This window comes from Castor canadensis, chromosome 2 (genome assembly GCF_047511655.1).
Source record: "Castor canadensis chromosome 2, mCasCan1.hap1v2, whole genome shotgun sequence".
In the NCBI taxonomy this organism is placed as follows: Eukaryota; Metazoa; Chordata; class Mammalia; order Rodentia; family Castoridae; genus Castor; species Castor canadensis.
The window spans coordinates 179,064,993-179,085,212 of record NC_133387.1 but is presented as its reverse complement, the minus strand read 5'-3'; the positions used below and the strand labels follow the sequence as shown (position 1 = coordinate 179,085,212).

Genomic DNA, 20,220 nt, shown 5'->3' with positions numbered 1-20,220 from the left:
AAGATTGTTGTAGGGCTCTTGGAAATAACTGAAAGGAAGTGACCCATAGCAGCTGTATTTCTTTGTTAGCTGTAGATGTTTGAATCCAGTAGGGGGCAGAATTTATTTAGGATTAGCAAATTCCTCAATTTATTTTTCATAACAAGGTTTATAATTGACAAATAATTATAGACTATCCTGGATTTAAGCTTGATACACACTTTGTTGTCATTGATGTTATATGCTAAATTTCCCTCTATATGCACTTAATTTTCAAGAACCTGTGGGAAAAATGTAAACCTTAGAAAATGTCAAGTCTTTGACAGGAACTTTATCCAGAAAATAGAAACATACACTATTTTAATAACTGTTAACAACTTAAAGTCACTATTTTACCTTTACACAACTAAAAAAGGTGTTTGATTTATGTACCTAAGACCAAAAAACTTATTTTAATTTCAGAATTTATCATGGAAAAAAAAACAAAACTACTCAGATGCTGCGAAATATAATCTCTGGGCATCTAAAAATAACAGGCAAAGAGGGAAGGGACAAAAATGTCCTAGATGGTTAAGAGGCTAAGGAGTCAGTAAAAGAATTCTCAAGATTCTTTCAATCTTGAAGCTTAGTCTTTGTTCTAGGCTAGTAATTTATCCTGAGTCACAAAATCCTGTTGGTGCTCTGGTGTTGTGTATAATTTAGACTCTCAAACTGGGCAGGCCCTCAGAAGGCCATCTAGGTCATCATCTTGGCTTCAGGCCAATCTCTTAGTAAAACTAGTCTGCTAGGCTGGGTGTGGTGGCGCACGTCTACAATCTGAGCACTTCAGAGACTGAGGCAGGAAGATGGCAAGACCCTGTCTCAAAGAAACCACAAAAACCTAGTTTGTTGAAATATATCACATTTTTCACATTTACTTATTATCATTGAGAATCTGAAATCTATTCCAAGATCTTGACAATTCTGTTAGTATCCAATTTTTTATCACCATGTATCATAAGATATTCAGGGATACTGATTTTCACATTTCCTTAAACTAATTATCTTTTTTCCTCAATGATTCTGATTCTAGGTTCATGCACAATATAGTTGGCAACCAGAGGGGAGTGACCAGAAGTACACATTTATTCAATAAATACAAGTGGCACTCCTGTTACTATATTAAGTAATGCCAGGGATACAGAGGTGAATGAAATTGTCTTTCATCTATGAAGAGACCACATTCTAACAAAGAAACAAAGCAGGCACCCACCCAAACCAGATCAAAGTAGTGTATGATCACTATTGTGTGAGAGTAGGGAAGTGCTCTAGGAATTCAGAGGAGGAAGATCATGAGGTGATCAGGATGGCTTCACAGAAAAGGCAGTATTTACTCTGGGCTCTGAAGAATAGGCTGGAAATTTAGCATCTCTAAATGAAAGATACTGACATACCACAGATTGTAAATGGCAGCATGACTGCTTAGCAGACCAGCTGCCAAGCTGACCTGAGTACAGAAAGATTGGCACATCACCATAGACCCTTGTATCCTGACATGTTCTCAAAGTCTGGTGGTGGGAAGGAGGAAAGTCAGTAATATCACATACTCACCATGTAGCTTTGCCACTGTTCTACAAGCTGGGGGTTGACTACTTGGGTACAAGGTCTTATCCTGAGTTCTGTAGTAATAATTGTCAGGGAAAAGAAACTGACCTGGTTCACAAAGACCTGGCCATTCAGAAATACAGCAGCCCTTGGAATGTATGAGCAGTGTATGCTCATACATGTTCAATGCATGTCATGTGTAGGAATATGCATATTCATATCTCTGTCCAAAGACCTCTACATGCATGCCTGAGCCAGTCCACAGATCACATAGAATGTGTGCCTTTGTTGTGGAGACTCTCAGAGAACTAGACAAACCCTAGCCTATTTCGTTGACATACCTATTTTTAATCTGTCTCATTCCGAATGCTAAGGCACTTTCTAAGTCTAAATCTTATTACCTTTGGTGGAGATTTGAATAGAAGAGGAAAATTAAAAATAGGCAGACTTGCTACTGAGAGGACAATAGTCAATTATTAGGGATCCATGACAATGAAGAATTGAGATTATGTTGATAATTGAAATGCACTGATATGTGAAAGCCTCAATTCAGTCTTCATCTTCCCCCTCTACTGTCCTATAAGAGCTAAAAACAAAGAGAAGTTCCCTCTTTCTAGGGAGGGACAGAAGAGGCATGGAACAGAAAGAATGAAGGGAGCTGCATTTTTCTACTCATGGAAAATCACCTCTGACATGATAAAAATGACAATACAAATTTGCCATCCTATATATCTACATTTTTAAATAATAGCTAACATTTTTTTGAGGCAAGGTCTCTCTGTGTAGTCCAGGGTGGCTTCAAACTCATAACCCTCCTTCCTCAGGCTCCAATGCCAGGACTGCAGGCATGTGTGACCATACCAGATGAGTGCTTATTATAGGCAAAGCATTGCTATCTGATTTATATTCTTTTCTATTTTTCATCTTTCCAATAATCTTCATTACACATACTCTGAAATGAGGTTAATTTGCCCAGGATCACACGATAAGTAGAGTCACAATTCATATAGAGCTTTTTAAATTCTGAGATCTATACCCTTGACAAGTATTGTACTACCTCCCCAGTATACAGAGTGAACAAAAATGGCAATGCTCTAGTGTGCCCTCAAAACTTTTCATTGTCTCCTTTTCTATTCTTGGTCATATACCATCTTTTAGGCATAGATACATATGTTATATATGTGCAACATACACTTTGCTATGATTTGTAATAGATTAAATGTTGTGATTAAACAATGGCACTTTAGAGCATGCTTTTCAAACACTACATATGATGAATATAATGCTGATAGAAGATAGACACAAAAGAGTATTTTCTGTATGATTCTGTTTATATAAGGTACAGAAACAGGAGAAAACTAATCCGTGGTGTTAAAGTCTAGGTAGGGTCTCTCTTGAAGGATAGGGTAGTGAGTAGCAGTGCATGGGAGGACTCTAAGTTGCTGGTTATGCTCTACCTTTTTTTGTGTATGTGTGATACTGGGGTTTGAACTCAGGGTCTCCACCTTGAGCCACTCCACCACCCCCCTCCCATTTTTGTGATGGGTTTTTTCAAGATAGGATCTCTCAAACTATTTGCCCAGATAGAGATCCTCCTGATCTCTGCTTCCTGAGAAGTAGGATTACAGGTGTGAACCACCAGCACCCAGCTATGCTCTACTTCTTGACTTTGCGGTGCTTGTTAGCTGAATACATTCATTTTGTGAAATTCATTAAGCTATGCAGTTATGGTTGTGCAACTTCTGTATGCATATTATATTTTGTATTATCTATTACTGCATAACAAGTTGGCCCAAAATGCGAAGCTCAAAACTATAAACATGCATTATCTCACAGTTTCTGTGGGTCAGGAACTGGATAGGTTAGCTAGGTGGCTCTGGCTCAGAATCTCATGAGGTATAATGAAACCATTAGCTGGGGCTGTAGTGTCATCTGAAGGCTCAGTGGAGGTGGGGAAATAGCCACTTCTAAGTGACTCATTGTTGGTGGGTCTCAACCCTTTGTCACACGGACCTATCTATACACAGGGCTGCCTCACCCCATGGCAGCCAGCTTTCTCCAGGGAAAAAAGTACACAAGGTGAAAGCTCAGAGGAGGCATCTCATCACTGCTGCCATACTCTGTTATGAGCAATTCAATTAATCCCATCTCACACTCTAGAGAGAGGAATAGCAGGAGGTAGAAATCACTGGGTACAATCTTAGAGGTAGCCTGTCACATACTTTATAATAGCTTTGAAAATTATACACATACTTCCCCTCTGCCTCCTCATTTGCAATGGAAATCATTGTCATTGTTTTTTGTTTGTTTTTGTTTTAGAGACAGGGTCTCTATTACAGGACTGGGGGGAAGGGATAAATTCAATTCAACTATGATATATTGTAAAACCTTTTGTAAATGTCACAATGTACTCCCAGCACAACAATAATATGATAATAAAAAAAAATAAACTGAAAAACCCCCAGGGTCTAACTAGGTAGCCCACGGTGACCTGGAACTTTCAATCCTCCTGCCTCAGCCTATTGCTGCTGTTACAGGTCTGTACCTGTTCTGGCTAAAAATGATTTAACAATGTGCAAGACCCTGGGTTTGATCCCAGCACTAGGAAAAAAAAAAGTTTTAACAATTCACTAGTTTTTGGTAACCACAACATTCCTTAAGGATAAATTATGACATGATTTTTTCTTTCTGTTTTATGGCAGTAATATGCTTGATATGACCCCTTTTGTGTTTGCCTAGCACTTTTCAGATTTCACAATCCTTTCCCATACATATTTTGAGTTTTGTTGTGCAGAGTAAGTGAGAACCACAGTTTGATGTTAGTTTATCTGGTAATGCTCTGAAAATTATAAGCTGCTCTATAATATTAATAATATTTAGCATTTATTGAGTGCTTACTGTATGCCAATTTATGTTAAGATACATGCTCGCATATAATTTTATTTATCAGAACAACCCTATGAAGCAGGGTTTTGCCCCATTTTATAGAGCAAAACCTAAGACTCAGAGATGCTAAATAATTGGCTAAGATCTCAGAGCTAATAACTGTTAGAGACAAAATTTCAACTCTGACATTGTAACATAGGACATGTGCTCTACAAATGATGTAAACTATAATGAGGTACCTATTACTCTGTTATCACACTTTCTGGCATGGAGAAATTTTTATATGAGCAATGTCATCCTGATCTGAGAGGGAAAATATCCCAAATTACCTTCAGAGATATATTAGGTGGAATATAAAGGGTAGTCATTGTCCATATGACGTTTGTAGTCAACATTAAGGAATGTGGTAGTGTTAGCTAACGCTAATATTCCATGATCATTTGGGGGAATGATATGGAATATATTCTTACAAATGTGTTCATGGTAAGTTGACCAGATGTATTATATCATTCATTTAACCCAGACTATTTTTAAATTACTTAAAAATAATTAACGGATCAGATCTTAAAGACTTAAGAAGCTTTAATATGCTTCTTATATCAAGCATATGAGAACTATAATCAGATTTAGCTCATAACTTCACAAAGAAAAATCTCAGAGCTCCTTTTCTTTTCTTTTTTTTTTTTAATTAATTAATTTATTTATGTGGTGCTGGGGTTTGAACCCAGGGCTTCACGCTTGCTAGGCAGGCACTCTACACTTGAGCCACTCCACCAGCCCTCAGAGCTCCTTTTCTTCCGGGGACAGATAATGGCAATTACAATCTGGACTTTGGCTGTGCACCAGTCCTTCATATCTGTAATCCTAGCTACTGGGGAGGCAGAGATCAGGAGGATTGCGGTTTGAGGCCATCCTGCCTCTCCCCCTGAAAAAAGGGAGATCCTTTCTCAAAACACCTAAACAAAAAAGAGCTGGCAGAGTGGCTCAAGTGGTAGAGTGCCTGCCTAATAAGCATGAGGGCCTGAGTTCAAACCCCAGTAGTGCAAAAGCAACAAACAAAAACAACAACAAAACCCAGAACCTTGATCTGTATACTACTTCATGATGGCATGCAGATAAATGGACTAAACCAGACTTCAGGTTGTCACACAAAGATGGCAAGAATAGACCCAACACTGCAGTATGTCTCTGCAGAAAATGTCAGGTCTCAGCAAAGGAGGAGTTATGATGCCATGTAATTTCTCTTAACTTTATTTTCTTCCTGTCACCTACCCACACCCAAATGAGTCAAATGGCTGCTTCATGCTCAATTGTTCCTTCATTTATTCATGTATTTATTCAAATACTCTAACTGTGAGCCTAAGGTTTGTCTTGCCAGGGGATTGTCATCCAGATGATCTTTACCTTTTTTTTTTTTTTAAATCTTTACCTTTTCATCAGAGCAATAAGCCAGTTCTGGCTGACCTCCTTCCTGCAGACCAACTGTACTTCATTATGGTTGCAAGAGTAATGAGAACAAGAAATCTCCCAAGTGCTTTATTATCCAAGATGAGTAGTTACTCAATCTACTTAATTATTAGCACTATTTATTTATTTATTCATTCATTCATTTGGTGGTACTGGGGTTTGAACTCAGGGCCTCACACTTGCTAGGCAGGTGTTCTGCTACTTGAGCCACTCCATCAGCTTCCTATTAGCATCCTTTAAAAAAGGTTTAATTTTTTTGAGGGGCTAGGGGTATGCTCAAGTGACAGAGTCTCCCTAGCAAGTACAAGGCTCTGAGTTCAAACCCCAGTATTGCCTAAATTTTTTAAAAATAATACAAGCATGCTGTGAAAATTCAACAGAACAAAAAGTTTTACAATGAAAAATAAATCTCTCTTTCACACTTTCCCCTCAGTTCCCTTCCTACAGGTAACTCATGCTTCAAGTTCATGTGCATTCTATGTCTTACACTGGATTCATGGTTTGCCTAGATATAAGTTGTATATGATTTCCACTCAAATTTCAGAAAGCATGGCTCCATTGATAGTTAATCTTGTTGTCAACTTGATTGGATTGAGAAGTGCCTAAGAGATTAGTAAATCACATCTCTGGGTGTGTCTGAGAGGGCATTTCTAGAGAGGATTAAGTGAGGGGGAAGATCTGTAATGAATGTGGGTGGCACCATCCCGTAGGCTGGAGGTTGGATGGAATAAAAAGGGAAAAAGAAAGGCAGTTAGCATCAGCATTCTCTCTCTCTCCTTCCTGCCGCCCACAAGGTAAGTAGCCTCTGACACATATTCATGATGTTCTGCATCACCATAGGTCCATAATCAACAAAGCTTAGGACTATGGACTGAAAGCTATGAAACCATGAGCTCAAACACATGTTTTCCCTTTTAAGTCATTTGTATCAGGTATTTTGTCACTACAATAAAAAGTCTGACTAACAAATTGACAGCTAGCTTCCAGAGTTCTTATTGAGAAGTCTGATGCCATTTGTAATTCCAATCTTTTATGTGAGAGATTCCCCCCACACACACACCCCAGTGCTAGGGATCAAATCCAGGGCTTTACACATTAGCTAGGCAAGTACTCTATCACTGAGCTACACCCCAGCAGGTTTTAGATACTTTCTTCATGTCTGGAGTTCCACAATTTTACTATCATGAATTTTGGTGTTGGTCTTCTATTTTTTTTTTAATTTATCGTGAAGCCATTTAATTTGCAGACTTATTTCATTTAGTATCAAGAAATGTTACTAATACTGGGCACTGGTGGCTCACACCTGTAATCCTAGCTACTCAGGGGGCAGAGATCAGGAGGATAGTGGTTTGAAACCAGCCCAGGCAAATAGCTAGAGAGACCCTATCTCAAAAAAACCCATCACAAAAAGGGGCTGGTGGAGTGGCTCAAGGTGTAGGCCCTGAGTTCAAACCCTAGTACCACAAAAAGAAATGTTACTATATTTGACTGGGGATGTGGCTCAAATGGTAGGGAGCCTGTCTATCAAGCATGAGGCCCTGAGTTCAAACCCCAGTACCACCAAAAAAAGAAAAAAAAGAAGAAAGAAATGTTATTATATTATTTAAAAATGATTCCTCTCACTTTCTCTTCTTTGTGCACTTTTCAGATGTTGAACCTCCTGGATTGATTCTCTAATTTCTTATCTTTTCTCTCACGTTGTTCCATTGATAACTTTTTTTTTTTCTTTTTCTGAGGCACTGGGGTATGAACCCAGGACCTTACACTTGCTAGGCAGATGCTCTACCATTTGAGCCACTCCACCAGCACGTTGTTCCATTGAATTGTTCTAAGTGTTTTCTCAAGGAATGATTTCTTAGGAGGCATTTTAAGGTAGTTGTTAAAATATCAGATGTATTCCTTTCTAGTTGTATAATCTTTGGCAAATGATTAACCTCCTTATGTCTTTGTTTTCTCATCTATTAAAATGGAGACTAACTGTATCCAACTGGTGGGCATTAAATAAGGATTAAATTATATTATGAGAATTAAGTCAGTTTTAATGCATGTCCGATACATAATAAGTGCTCAGTAAATGCTGAGCAGATGTTCCTCTTACATACCATCTTGTTCTTTAAGAACAAGACTCTCCAGGATAGTAATCATTGGACTCCTTGCATGATTCTGTAAGGGAAAAGGGCTTCTCCGTAGACCTTTCCAAGTGGGATTTCCAAGCATCAGTTTTTTTGGGTTTTTCCCCCCCCTTCTCTGAGGCTGTTGCATTTCTCCAGAGATTTTTAAATCACCTGGGCACAAGAGGGAGGTAGGCAGTGGCTGCAAATTTCTCTGAGCTGGGTGGGGAAGGTCCTGCTGTTTGCTGTGCCTGATGTCTCTGAGTCTGTTTTCCTAAACTTCTCTTCTCCTATAAATAACAATGGAGCTTGGACCCCTCAGGGGAGAATTCAGGAGGAGAACTACCTTTCTTAAAACAGATTTTCACTAAATATCCCAACCTTAAGCCCCATGCCTCAGGTCCATCTTTTGCTGTTCCTATGTAGCTTCCAGGCTTCAAGCCCTTTAATGACCTGGCTTGGCTCTCATAAACACTGCAGTTTCTTTCTTTTTTTTGTGGTGCTGGGGTTTGAACTCAGGGATTACACCTTAAGCCACTCCACCAGCCCTTTTTTGTGAAAGGTATTTTTGAGATAGGGTCTCGTGAACTTTTGCCCAGGCTGGCTTTGAACCATGATCCATCTTATCTCTGCCTCCTGAGTAGCTAGGGTTACAGACGGGAGCCACCAGCACCTGGTTAGCACTGCAGTTTCTGCCACTGTTTTTTGGCACATCAGTTACCTTTCCTCCATCTGCTCTCACCAGTCAAACGTGTTGACATCTCTCTTTTAATTTTATTCCCTCCCCCACCACCTTTTTCTTTCCTTTTGGATTAACATCCATCTCATTCCTTTCCTTTCATTTTACTAGGAGTTGGGGAGGAAACAAAAAAATGCATGTTCCATCACCATATTACCAAAAATATCAGTAAGTGGTTGGGGGGAGGGCAGGTATCATCTTAGATAGTGTAGACATCTCCTCCATTTTTGTGAACAACTAAAACTTTCCTAATATCCATGGCTTTAAATCCTCCCATTTCCTGTATGCAACACAGCTATCTTTGCAGGATTCTGTCCTGCATAGATATGTCTACACCATACTGCTTGTGATAGTGCTGTTCAACTCTGTGTCAGAGAGGACAGTCCTTTGAACACCGAATGGCTTATACTTGTACTCAGAAGCTCCTGTTGGATACTGGATACTCATGTCCTGCTGGGAAGCATTTCTGTTGCAACACCCTCTGCTCAGCGTGAGAGGCTCTCCTTTCTCCACAGAACCTCGCCTGAGAGGAAGGTACTGAGAAACATGAAGACAAGGGTCATCCGGAATGAGGAAACTACCAGCAGCTTTGCTTATTTATCTGTTTCAAGACAGGTTCTCACTATGATGCCCAGGCTGCCCTCAAATTCCTGGGATCCAGTGATCTCCTGCCTTAGTCTTCTGAGTAGATGGGACTACAGTGCCAGGATTTTTCCTTTTCTTTTCTTTTGTGGTACTAGGGTTTGAACTCAGAGCCTACACTTTGAGTCATGCCACCAGCCCTTTTTTTGTGATTTTTTTTTTTTTTTTTTTGAGATAGGGTCTCTCAAACTGTTTGCTCGGGCTGGTTTGAACCTCAATCCTCGTGATCTCTGCTTCCTGAGTAGCTAGGATATGGACATTGGCTCACTTTTTTCTTTTATCTTTTTCTTTCTTTTTTTTTTTTTCAATTCTGTGGTGCTGGAGATTACATCCATTTCTTTTATCTTTTTCTTTCTTTTTTTTTTAATTCTGTGGTGCTGGAGATCACATCCATTTCTTTTATCTTTTTCTTTCTTTTTTTTTTTTTTAATTCTGTGGTGCTGGAGATCACATCCAGAGTCTTACAAATGCTAGGCAAGTGCTCTTCCACTGAGCCACACACCCAGCCTATGAACTTTGCCAATTTTCATCTAAGAAACCCAAAGAGGAGAAAGTGTGTGGGAATTAAATTTTTTTTTCTTTTTTCTTATTTTGTTCTCTTCTTTTCCTATTCTTCCTTCCCTTCTTCACCTCTTTCCTTCCTTCCTTCCTTCTTTCTTTCTATTCAGCAGACACATTGTATTTAAGCTATTTGGGTTCATCGGGGAAAATGAATCAAAATTTTCAGAACACACTACAGAAGTACAGAAATCCTCAGGATGAAGCCATCCTGAATATCAATCAACAAACCTCTGTTCTGCCCTGCACAGCTCTTTCTCCCCTCTCAACTCTTCTGCTGTGTTTGCAACTTGGAAACCCTTCTACAGACTGAGGCCTCCCTAGGAAAAATATTTATTTAAATCTTTCATTTTCTCTGTGGTCTTTAAAGCCACTATGTTTTTTAGTCCTGGAATCAGCTTTTCTGGGCATACTACATTTGCCTCCAGCTGTGACCTTTCTGGGACATGAAATCTGCAGAATCTGATACTCTGTGCATGAGAAATTGGTAGTGAGCCTTGTGGGGAGGTGCAAGGGAATCTCAGGCAGATTTCCTTAGCCTCTAGCTCCGTATCAACCAGTGGATGAGCAACTTGACAAGTCCTATGCTCCAGCATTTTACACAGACTCCGTGGAAGGCACAAGAGTGGAGTTAACATGATTTCTTCCTGCTCTCATGGAGCATCCAACAGAGCTGTACGGCATATGACAAAATTAATGAATACTGTAAGACAGCACAAAATTAGCACTACTTTTAAAGCTACAAGAGTCCCAAGAACATGCCAATCAGTGAATGGTGAAAATCAGTAAAGGAAACAAGAGTTCCAATGCAAAGGATTATGGCATTTCAGAAGGCAGAATGGGTAAAGGGAAACTGCAAAGCAAGAGGCAGGAAGAGTTCTGGCTGTTTGGTTGGCAATGAATTGATCAGCCAAGATTGGATTATAAGGGAAAGAGAAAAGAAGCAAGGAGGAATGAGTGATCCATCTGAGGGGAAATTTAGAAGAGGGAACCTTCTAGATGAACACTATGGGAGCTGGCCCTCTAAGAACAGCTATCTTTTTTTTTTTTCCTTCTGGTTATTTTTAGTTTAACAATAAGTCTTTGCTTTTGCCTACAATTTTTCAGCTGACTTATTCACCATTCCTTGAGATTAAACCAGAGGCCGTAAAGATCTATTTTTCCCCCTCACTGCTGCAACACCTTTTCTTTTTTTTGGTGGGACTGGGTTTTTGAACTCAATAATTCACCCTTGCAAAGCAGGTGCTCTATCACTGAGTCACACTTCAAGTCCATGGGTTTTGCCTTTACAGTAATCTTTATTTTTGTAATAATGGAACAGCCATCAGTATATCTGTAATAATCTAACACTCATCTATTCTATCACTTTTTCGAATATCTGGTCATATCAGGGTCTTACTATGTACCAGGTTAGCCTGGAACTCACTACATGACCCAGGCTAGTCTCAAACTCAAGATCTTTCTGCCTCAGCCTCCCAAGTACTAGAATTACAGGCATGTACCACCATGCCTTGCCGATCATATCAACTCATATCCATCATTCATTCATTTAACAAACACTTACTGAGAATCTGCTGTGTTAGGAACTATTCAAGGTACTAAGAACAAACAAAGGTACTAGTAATGAACAAAATGGATACTCTTTATTTTGTTCTTCTCAAAAGTTGTGCTCAAAGCTTGGCATGGTGGTGTATGTCTGTAATCCCAGGCAGAGGCAAGAAAATCATGAGTTCCAGACCAGTCTGGGCTATATAATGAGACCCCTAAGAAGGTATGTTCATATCACTGGAGGTCATGGGCAGTGTGACAGGTCTAATTTATAGAATAATTATGTAATCAATTTTATTTATTTATTTTTATATGGAAGCTTCACGAATTTGTGGGTCATCCTTGCACAGGGGCCATGCTAATCTTCTCTGTATCATTCCAATTTTAGTAGATGTGCTGCTGAAGCGAGCACTGTAATCAATTTTAGAATGTCATTTTACTGAATGTTAAGTAATCAAAAACAATTCCCTCTATGAAAATATAGAGACCGTAGAATACCAAATTCATAAGTCTTTTTAAACTAAACAAGACTTTAAAGAAATGCCATGTTTGTGGCAGATTGTTTGGGGCTATGTCTCCAGGGTGCACTGCACACTGCTCTGCCTTTAGGGGCACTCTGGTGGAGAAGTCTGCAGAGTGGTGCCCTACTTAACAAACTCTAGCAGCCTTGCCCCTGCCTAGAGGATCAAGTGGAGACTTCCCAGACAGTCATGTCCTTCAAGACCTGGTTCTGGGCTACATTGCTCACCACTCATTCTCCTTGCTTCCTACTCTCTCTTCAGTGGGAGTAACCATACCCAAAGCACACCAATTACTAATCATACTCTGAGCTCTCACTAGGTGATGCGCTGAAGGGGTATGATAAAGACAGCCTTGCCCAAACTCCACATGGTGCTCATGCTATTACTTCACCTTCCTGACTTGGAAAAGCTTTTCCGCCTTCCAAGGTGTCAGTCTGATTATATGGTTTTATAAGAACAGCAAGATTTTTCTTTTATCCATTTCCCATAATACTCTACAGACACTTTATAATTCTTCTTCTTCTTCTTCTTATTTGTTTGTAGCCTAGGCTAACTTCCAATATGAGATCCTTTTGCATCAGCCTCCCCAGTGTTGGGATTACAGGTGTGTACCACCACACCTGCCTCTTCTATAATAGTTCTTACATTTTGTTGGATCGATATATTTTCTCATCTTTTCTCCCACTGGACATTAAATTCCCAAGGCCACGACAGTTTTCATATGTGCCTTTTTATTTATATAGTGCTTGTCACCAAATAGGCCCTCAATGAATGTAAGCTAAACTGATGAATGTTTTTAGAGTGACATTCAAATTCTCTGGAAAGCTCATCTGAAAGAATTCTTTTTCCATGCATTAATTTAATATTTCCCAGCTTTCTGTTTTTTTTTTTTTTTTTTGGTACTGGGGTTTGAACTCAGGGCCTCACACTTGCTAGGCAGTTGCTCTACCACTGAGCCACTCCTCTAGTCCTGTTTTGTGTGGAATATTTCAAGATAGGGTCTCTCCACTATTTGCCTGAACTGACTTCGAACTGCAGTTCTCCTGATCTCTGCCTCCCAAGTAACTAGCATTACAGGCATGAGCCACCAGCACCTGGCTCAGCTCTCTATTTTTAAGGCAGGTTTATGAAGATAATAGCAAGGAAAACAGGACTAGTCTCTTCCCTCATGAAACTCATAGTAAAGAAGACACAATAGATAAGGGAAAAATACTTTATTACAGATATTTAATTACATTAAATATGATAAATAACTAGGTGTATAAATGTGATAAATGGTATGAAGGAAAAATACAAGAATATATAATTCCACCTGTAAATACTTTGACTTTTTTTTGTGTGTTGGGGATTGACCCCAAGGCCTTGTACATGCTAGACAACAGACAGTCACTCTACCACCAAGCTATACCTCCTGCTCTCAAACATTTTTCGAACTGTATCTGTAGACTGTTTCACCTCTGGAGATAATTACTTCTTTTCCATATTGGCAAATAAGACTTATCATGTACGGGGAGGGAGAACTAACAGGAGCAGGCAGTCTCACATTTAAACACCAGAGCCCAACTTTTAAGGAGCAATTCTACACAAACTCAGAAAATAGTATTTCATCAGTATAACTCTCATCCCTAAAACCAGTGAAAGATATCCAACACATACAAAAGAAAATCACAGCCCATCGTCTCTCATGAACTCAGATTCAATCATCTCTTGGCAAAATCAAATAAAGCAACAAGCACAAAGAATAATGCATTGGACCAAGTGGACCTTATCCTCAGAATTTTTGATTGATTTAACATTTAAATATCAATAATTGTAATTCCCTACATTTATAAAATAAAATAGAAAAGCTTTTATTCCAGCTGTCCATTTTGGAGTCTGCATCTCTTAAGTGTTGTTCAGTGCTACTTGTCATCTGATCACTTTACCTTATAAATCAGGAAGCTGAGGATCTAGGCACATTGATGCAAGTAAAGAGCAAAGAGCCCAGTCTTTTTGACTCTCAAAACACTGTTTTGTTTGTTTTCAGAAAATGTTCCTTTCCCATCTAATCTATCTACCCCTTCCTGTTCACCAACACACATTTTTTCCCCTCCTTGGAAACTGCAGGCCTGAAATACTAGAGAAATAAATATAACTTACAGAACCAAAGACTGAATTTTGTATTCTTCTCTGTTTAGCATTCAAAACCACTAAGCCACAGAGAAGGCTGCCCACACTAAGAAAAGAGCATATTAAGCAAGATTGGGTGTAGCTGTCCCTTGGTCCCTTCATAGGAATGTAGATGCAAGAAAGACTAAAAATATTGAAGGGAAAAGAAGGTGAAAGAAATTAGTGTTGGGTCTGGCAAGTGCTGTATGCTATTCACTCCATGCTACTTATCTCTCGGAAATTTGAGACTCTGTACAGGGGAGTCCAGGGGACATAAGTGCCTCAGGAGGCCTTTGGATAACCATTATCCTTTTGTGGACAAAGATCAGTATCCACCATCCTCACCCAGTCACCAGGGTCTCTTGCACCTCCCTGAAAGGTGCTGGAAAGTGAGACTTTGAAGGCTCAGGAGCTCTTCTCTGCTGTTTGGGCAGGGGATTGGCAAAATAAAGAAGGAAAAAAATTCTTTACTATTCAAGCAGTGTGAATTAAGAAAAATGGTATTGAGCAGATATCTGAGCAAGTCTGGAAGAAGAAAAATCTCATCCCCCTTTCCTGTCACACAAGTTTATGTCACCTAAGTGATGCCCTCACTGGGTGGAAAGAAGCCCACATTCCCCAGCAGGCACCACTGCAAGTTGCACCTTTCCTGTGTCCTGCACAGGGAGGGGCATATAGAGTGAAAATTCTGGGATGAGGGTTGAGTTGTTGAAAATGAGTAGGAAAAAAGAAGGTCAGGAGTCAGAAAATGATTCACCAACCTAAAACCCCATTGAAAGTTGCTTCTAAACACCATCATGGTACCTGGGTATGCAACTTTCACATACAACATAAGCAGTGTGGTAAGATCTTTGTTTTTCTTCCCCAAATGGATTTCAAGTTAACATAGACTATTCCAAATAGAATTTAGATGATCGTTTTCCTCTCCCCACCCCACCAGTTTGGCCTACTAGTTTTAAATCTTGTTTTATCCTTCCTCAACTATAAAGTTGTATAGCATTTTCACTTTCCCATCAGTTCCATTAAGAAGTATTTCCTAACAGCCACAGATGTTGAGAAAAATATGGAAAAGAATATTTTGAGTCTTGCAGGGAATTTTTAACTCCTCTTAGTTTAATTTTATGTATTTAAGATTCGGAGACAGGCGCCGGTGGCTCATGCCTATAATCCTAGCTACTCAGGAGGCAGAGATCAGGAGGATCGAGGTTTGAAACCAGCCTGGGCAAATAGTTCGAGAGACCCTATCTTGAAAAACCCTTCACAGAAAAGGGCTGGTAGAGTGGCTCAAGGTGTAGGCCTTGAGTTCAAACGCCAGTACTGCCAAACACAAAAGGGATTTCGAACAAGAACAGGGTACAGTGGTAACATGCCTGCAATCGCAGCTACTCAGGAGGCAGACTGGACAGATTGCAGTTCCAGTTTGGCCCTTGGCAAAAGTGAGATCCTATCTGAAGAATAACTAAAGCAAAAGCAGGTAGGGATGTGGCTCAGTGGTTGAGTGCCACCTGAGAGAGAGGGAAACAGAGGAACACAGAGAAGCAGGGAAGGGAAGGAGGGAGGGAGAGAAGGAGGGAGGAGGGGAGGAAGGAAGGAAAGAAAGAAAGAAAAAGAAAAACAAAAAAGACAGTGGTTGCTTGAGCTGTCTTGGGTCTGACTGGAATCCTAACTACACTATGTTGTCCTTAACCTCAGTCTAGTTCTATCAAGTGCCAAATGAGCAAACAGTACCTTTCTTCATGGCTCTTGTAAGGCTTAAGTATAGTAACATTGTCTTAAAGCACAGAGCACACACTAGTATGAAACAGATGCTTTCTTGACTTATGGTGGGGTTATGTCCCGATAAACCCATCCTCTGAGTTGAAATATCATAAATCTCAAATGTATTAACTGCCCTAACCTACCAACATGATATCTTAGCAACATAGTACACTGTAGACCATTGGTTGTTTCTGCTCACGATCGCATGGCTGACTGGAAGCTGAAGCTTCCTGTCCCAGCCTAGCATCATGAGAGAGTATCTTACTTCATATCTCTAGCCTGGAAAAAGATCAAAATCCAGCCAGGTGCCAGTGGCTCACGCCTGTAATCCTAGCTATTCAGAAGGCAGCGATGAGGAAGGTGGCAGTTCAAAGTCAGCCCGGGCAAATAGTTTGAGACCCTATCTCGAAAAATCCACTCACAAAAAATTGGGCTTGTGGACTGGCTCAAGGTGAAAGCCCTAAATTCAAGCCTCAGTACTGCAAAAAAAAAAAAAAAAAGATCAAAATTCATAGTAAGATTTCTACTTAGGGCATGTTACTTTTGCACCATTGTAAAATTGAAAAACCCCAAGTCAAACCACTTTAAGTTGGGGACCATCCATATCTCTATTAGCTATTCTAGTAAGGAGTGGAAAGAAAAGTAATAATCCTGGGGAAGGGCACGTGTAAGAACCCTCTAGGGAAGGAGCAGAACTGAATCCAAATGCTGAAGGCAGAACCTCTGTTAGCACAAAAAGCTCTGTTTTTGAGCATCCTGCAGAAAGATGATTTCTATCTCCCTTCGGGCTAATTCTGACCCACAGCAGGGCATACTGCTGGTGAGTAGGCAGCAGCCCTATTAAGGGACTCAGCAAAGAAATGGTTATTTGGGGGAGTTGTCAAATAGGGAAAGCTATTTAGAGGGTCCACATGGAGATGACTATTTCCTAAATAATAGTTTCCCCAATGTTTCCTGTTTCTCTGAGCCCTGACATCATAATTGCCCACTACAGAATCTGAGAGTTGTTAGGATGACCTAGAAATGTGTTCAAGGAAAGATAAGGAATTTCCAGTGACTTCAGTATAGAATCGGGATCTAAAGACTAGAAATGAGGCTAGAAAGTAAAAAAGGGACAGATCAGGAAAAGTCTGTACAGTGACAAAGACTCACTGCTTACTGACTGGTCAGGCTCTTCTGAGCCCTCCTTTTGTTTAGGCTCAGTCTTGGGCTCTGTCTTGGCCTGCTTACTCCAGGTTTAGCAAGACTCCTTCAGAGTCAGTTCAGTGAAAACCCACTGCTCTTGGCCTGACCACCCTCAATATCTTATCACCGTGGTCAATTTAGCAAAGAATTACCTCGGCTTTATTGTTTCCACTCCTCCATCCCTCATCCCTCCACCCTGCTCTATGGCTATAAATCCCTAGGGTTTTTTTGTTTTGTTTTTTGGCAGTACTGGGGTTTAAGCTCAGGGCCTTGCACTTGCTAGGCAGGTGCTCTACCACCGGAGCCACACCCCCAGACCCTTTTGTGCTTTAGTTATTTTTATGATACTACCTCATGCTTTTGCTTCAGGCTGACCTCAGACTTCAATCCTCCTACTTACAACTGTCAAGTAGCTGGATCACAGCTGTGTACCACCATGCCTGGCTTTGTTAGTTGAGATGGAGTCTTTCTACCTTTTCTCCCTGGCTGGCTTCCAGTCGTGATCCTCCCTATCTCTACCTCTTGAGTAGCTGGAATTATAGGTTGAGCTACCACACCTACTTTTTCTTTTTTGTATTTGGAGTTGAGCTGGATTTCTCTCTTCTACCACAAAACATCATTGTAATAGCCACTGATGAGGGTCAGGACACACTGCCCCAAAAGATGACATCTTGGTATATTGAAAATTTTAAGCTGAAAAAAATTTGAGAAACAACAGGTACTCTCTAATCTTCCCTGAAGCAAGTCATGTGAGAAGGGCCTTCCCTATATCCAGAGGAAAGGAGCATCCTCATTTCTGAAGACTGAAGAATACTGAGAGGAGTCTCAACTAACAGGCCACACTATGCATCCCCCAGTTTTTTATACTTTTCCTGTGACTTTCCATTCCCCATCAAACCTACTGTGAAACTCCCAGGTCTAACCGTTTCTTCCCATCCAAGTACTAATCAGGCCTGAGCCTGCTTAGCTTCTGAGATCAGACGAGATAGGGTGCATTCAGGGTGGTATGGCTGTAGACTTAACTGCTTCTTTTGAGTCTTCATTTCCCCACCAAAGCTGTTATATCACATATACTTACATAAAATAAATTTATATGCTTTTATCTTGCTAATTTGTCTCTTATTACAGAGCCCCAGCTAAGTACCTGGAAGAATAGAAGGAAGATTTTTTTTTTCCTCACCCACATTCCCTGAACAAAGTCTTCTTTACCACCTTTAACAACTGCTATGAGCAATTTTTTTTTTCTTTAGCAATAACATACTGAAGGGATTAGATCATTCTTGGTGCATAAGCCAAGGAAAAACAGTGGGGTTTTTAGCGGGATGGTTCATGTTCAAGTTTGTACATCAGTGGTGTGTCAAATGCTTCACAGGGCGGGGTCTGCTTCATAGAGACCAACTGCAGTGAGTCCAAGGGCAGTAATAAACAAATTCACTATTTCTGAACATAGGAAATTTTGTTTTCACCTGGAGAACAACAAAATGCCTGAGAAAATGGTCAGACATCTTTGCAGTGTTTGTGCAGATGTTCTCAGAAGTAAATTATTTCTAAAAATGGTAACCCTAGCTTATAAAGCCTATACACTACATGGGCCTATGGCCAAGGCTAAAGACCAACAGTTAATGTCACAGAGGGAGCAGTAAAAACCAAGATCCTGAATGAAGTGTACGTTCCAGGGGTGCAGGCTAGGTACCTGGATGCTTGGAGTAAAATGACTCTATTTCCATCTAGCATTTAATGGCTGGAGCCTGGATTATTGTTTTCAAGAAATACCTTCTGTAATGTAGACCCACAGGATAATTTTAACTAGTAACTTACCATAAATGGAACCTGACTTACAGACTGTTTGCTTTTAGATATAGCAGGCTGCCAGTCTAGGCTGGCGTTTGTCTTCATTCCAAACGGGATAAAGTAAACCTCAGCGTCTTGTTCCCTGAGTCATTCAAACCCTTCTGTTCAGCGACCTTCAGCCACGGGGATGCTCTCTTTTCCTTGTTCACATTCAGAGAAGCCCAACTCAGAAGGAGGAAGGGGGAGATCCCGGAGTGAAAGAGGAAAAAAAGGCTCGGGCGGGCCACGTCCCAAAGGGGAGATGGCCATCTCGTAAGAATAAACAGTTTCACCAGAGCCTCGCGCGGGCCATCTGCTCGGCGTTTGCTTTGGACCGCGCTGGCCGAGAGGGCGCGGGGTTGGGCTGTCCCCAGAGATGCCGAGCAGCCCAGTCCCGGGAGCACGCTCCAGCCTTGCTGCCTGCAGCCTGTCGCCTGGGGCTGCCCTGTGACTTCCGGAATTTTATAGAGAGGGGCAGGCTGAGCTGAAAACCTCTCCCAAAGACGGCCACCCGAGCTGGGCCCTGCTCCTCTCTAGCACGGAAGTCGGTCGGGCGCCCCGGGGCTGCGCGGGCGGCGGAAGGCGCCACCTCGGTGATGGAAACCACATGTGCTGGAGGCTCCCGGAGCAGCGGCCAGACTCAGGGACCCGGCGCGCTTTACTTTTGTCCCTTGCGTTCCCAAAGTCAGGACTTCTAAGCCCTAGATCGCCAGTATCCCGGAAGGAGCAACAAGTTGTGTTTTTTGATTTAATGAAAGACAATCTCCACCCCCCTCCCCAGTATATAACGGAAAATGACTAGAAGCCCCCAAGGCCCCCAACCTCTGCTTCCAAGCAGGCTGGGCAGCAGAAGGAACCCTCTTCATGATTTCTGAGCTTAGGAGAGAACTCCTCCCCTCTCGAGAGTCCGCATGGTGTGACTGTGAGGCAAATTTATCAAACTGCCCCACCTGCCTCCCTCTCCAAATTATCAAGCTAGTACATACACCTGCCAACTCCTTTTTAATTTAAAACTCTAAAACGTTATAGATCGAATCCACAAACAGGTTCTTTTTATTTAACAAAAGGAAATCTGGCTGTGGGAGATAGCTCATGCACGAGGCCCTGAGTTCAATTCCCAGTACCACAAGTTAAAATAAAATAAATAAGCTGTGTGCCGGTATCTCACCCTGTAATCCTAGCTACTCAGGAGGCAGAGATCAGGAGGATCGCGGTTCCAAGCCAGCCCGGGCAAATAGTTCAGGAGATCCTATCTCAAAAAACC

The 20,220-nt window shown here is 41.0% G+C and overlaps 1 protein-coding gene and 1 non-coding gene across 6 annotated transcripts in view; both read right to left on the bottom strand.

The window, feature by feature from the left end:
• LOC109697753 (CXADR like cell adhesion molecule) overlaps positions 1-20,220 on the bottom strand; it is a 102,143-nt gene that overhangs the window by 35,341 nt on the left and 46,582 nt on the right. The window lies entirely within an intron of this gene.
• Positions 11,820-11,926, bottom strand: LOC141420995 (U6 spliceosomal RNA). Its single transcript, XR_012445703.1, has one exon. It is a non-coding gene; the product is annotated as a U6 spliceosomal RNA (small nuclear RNA).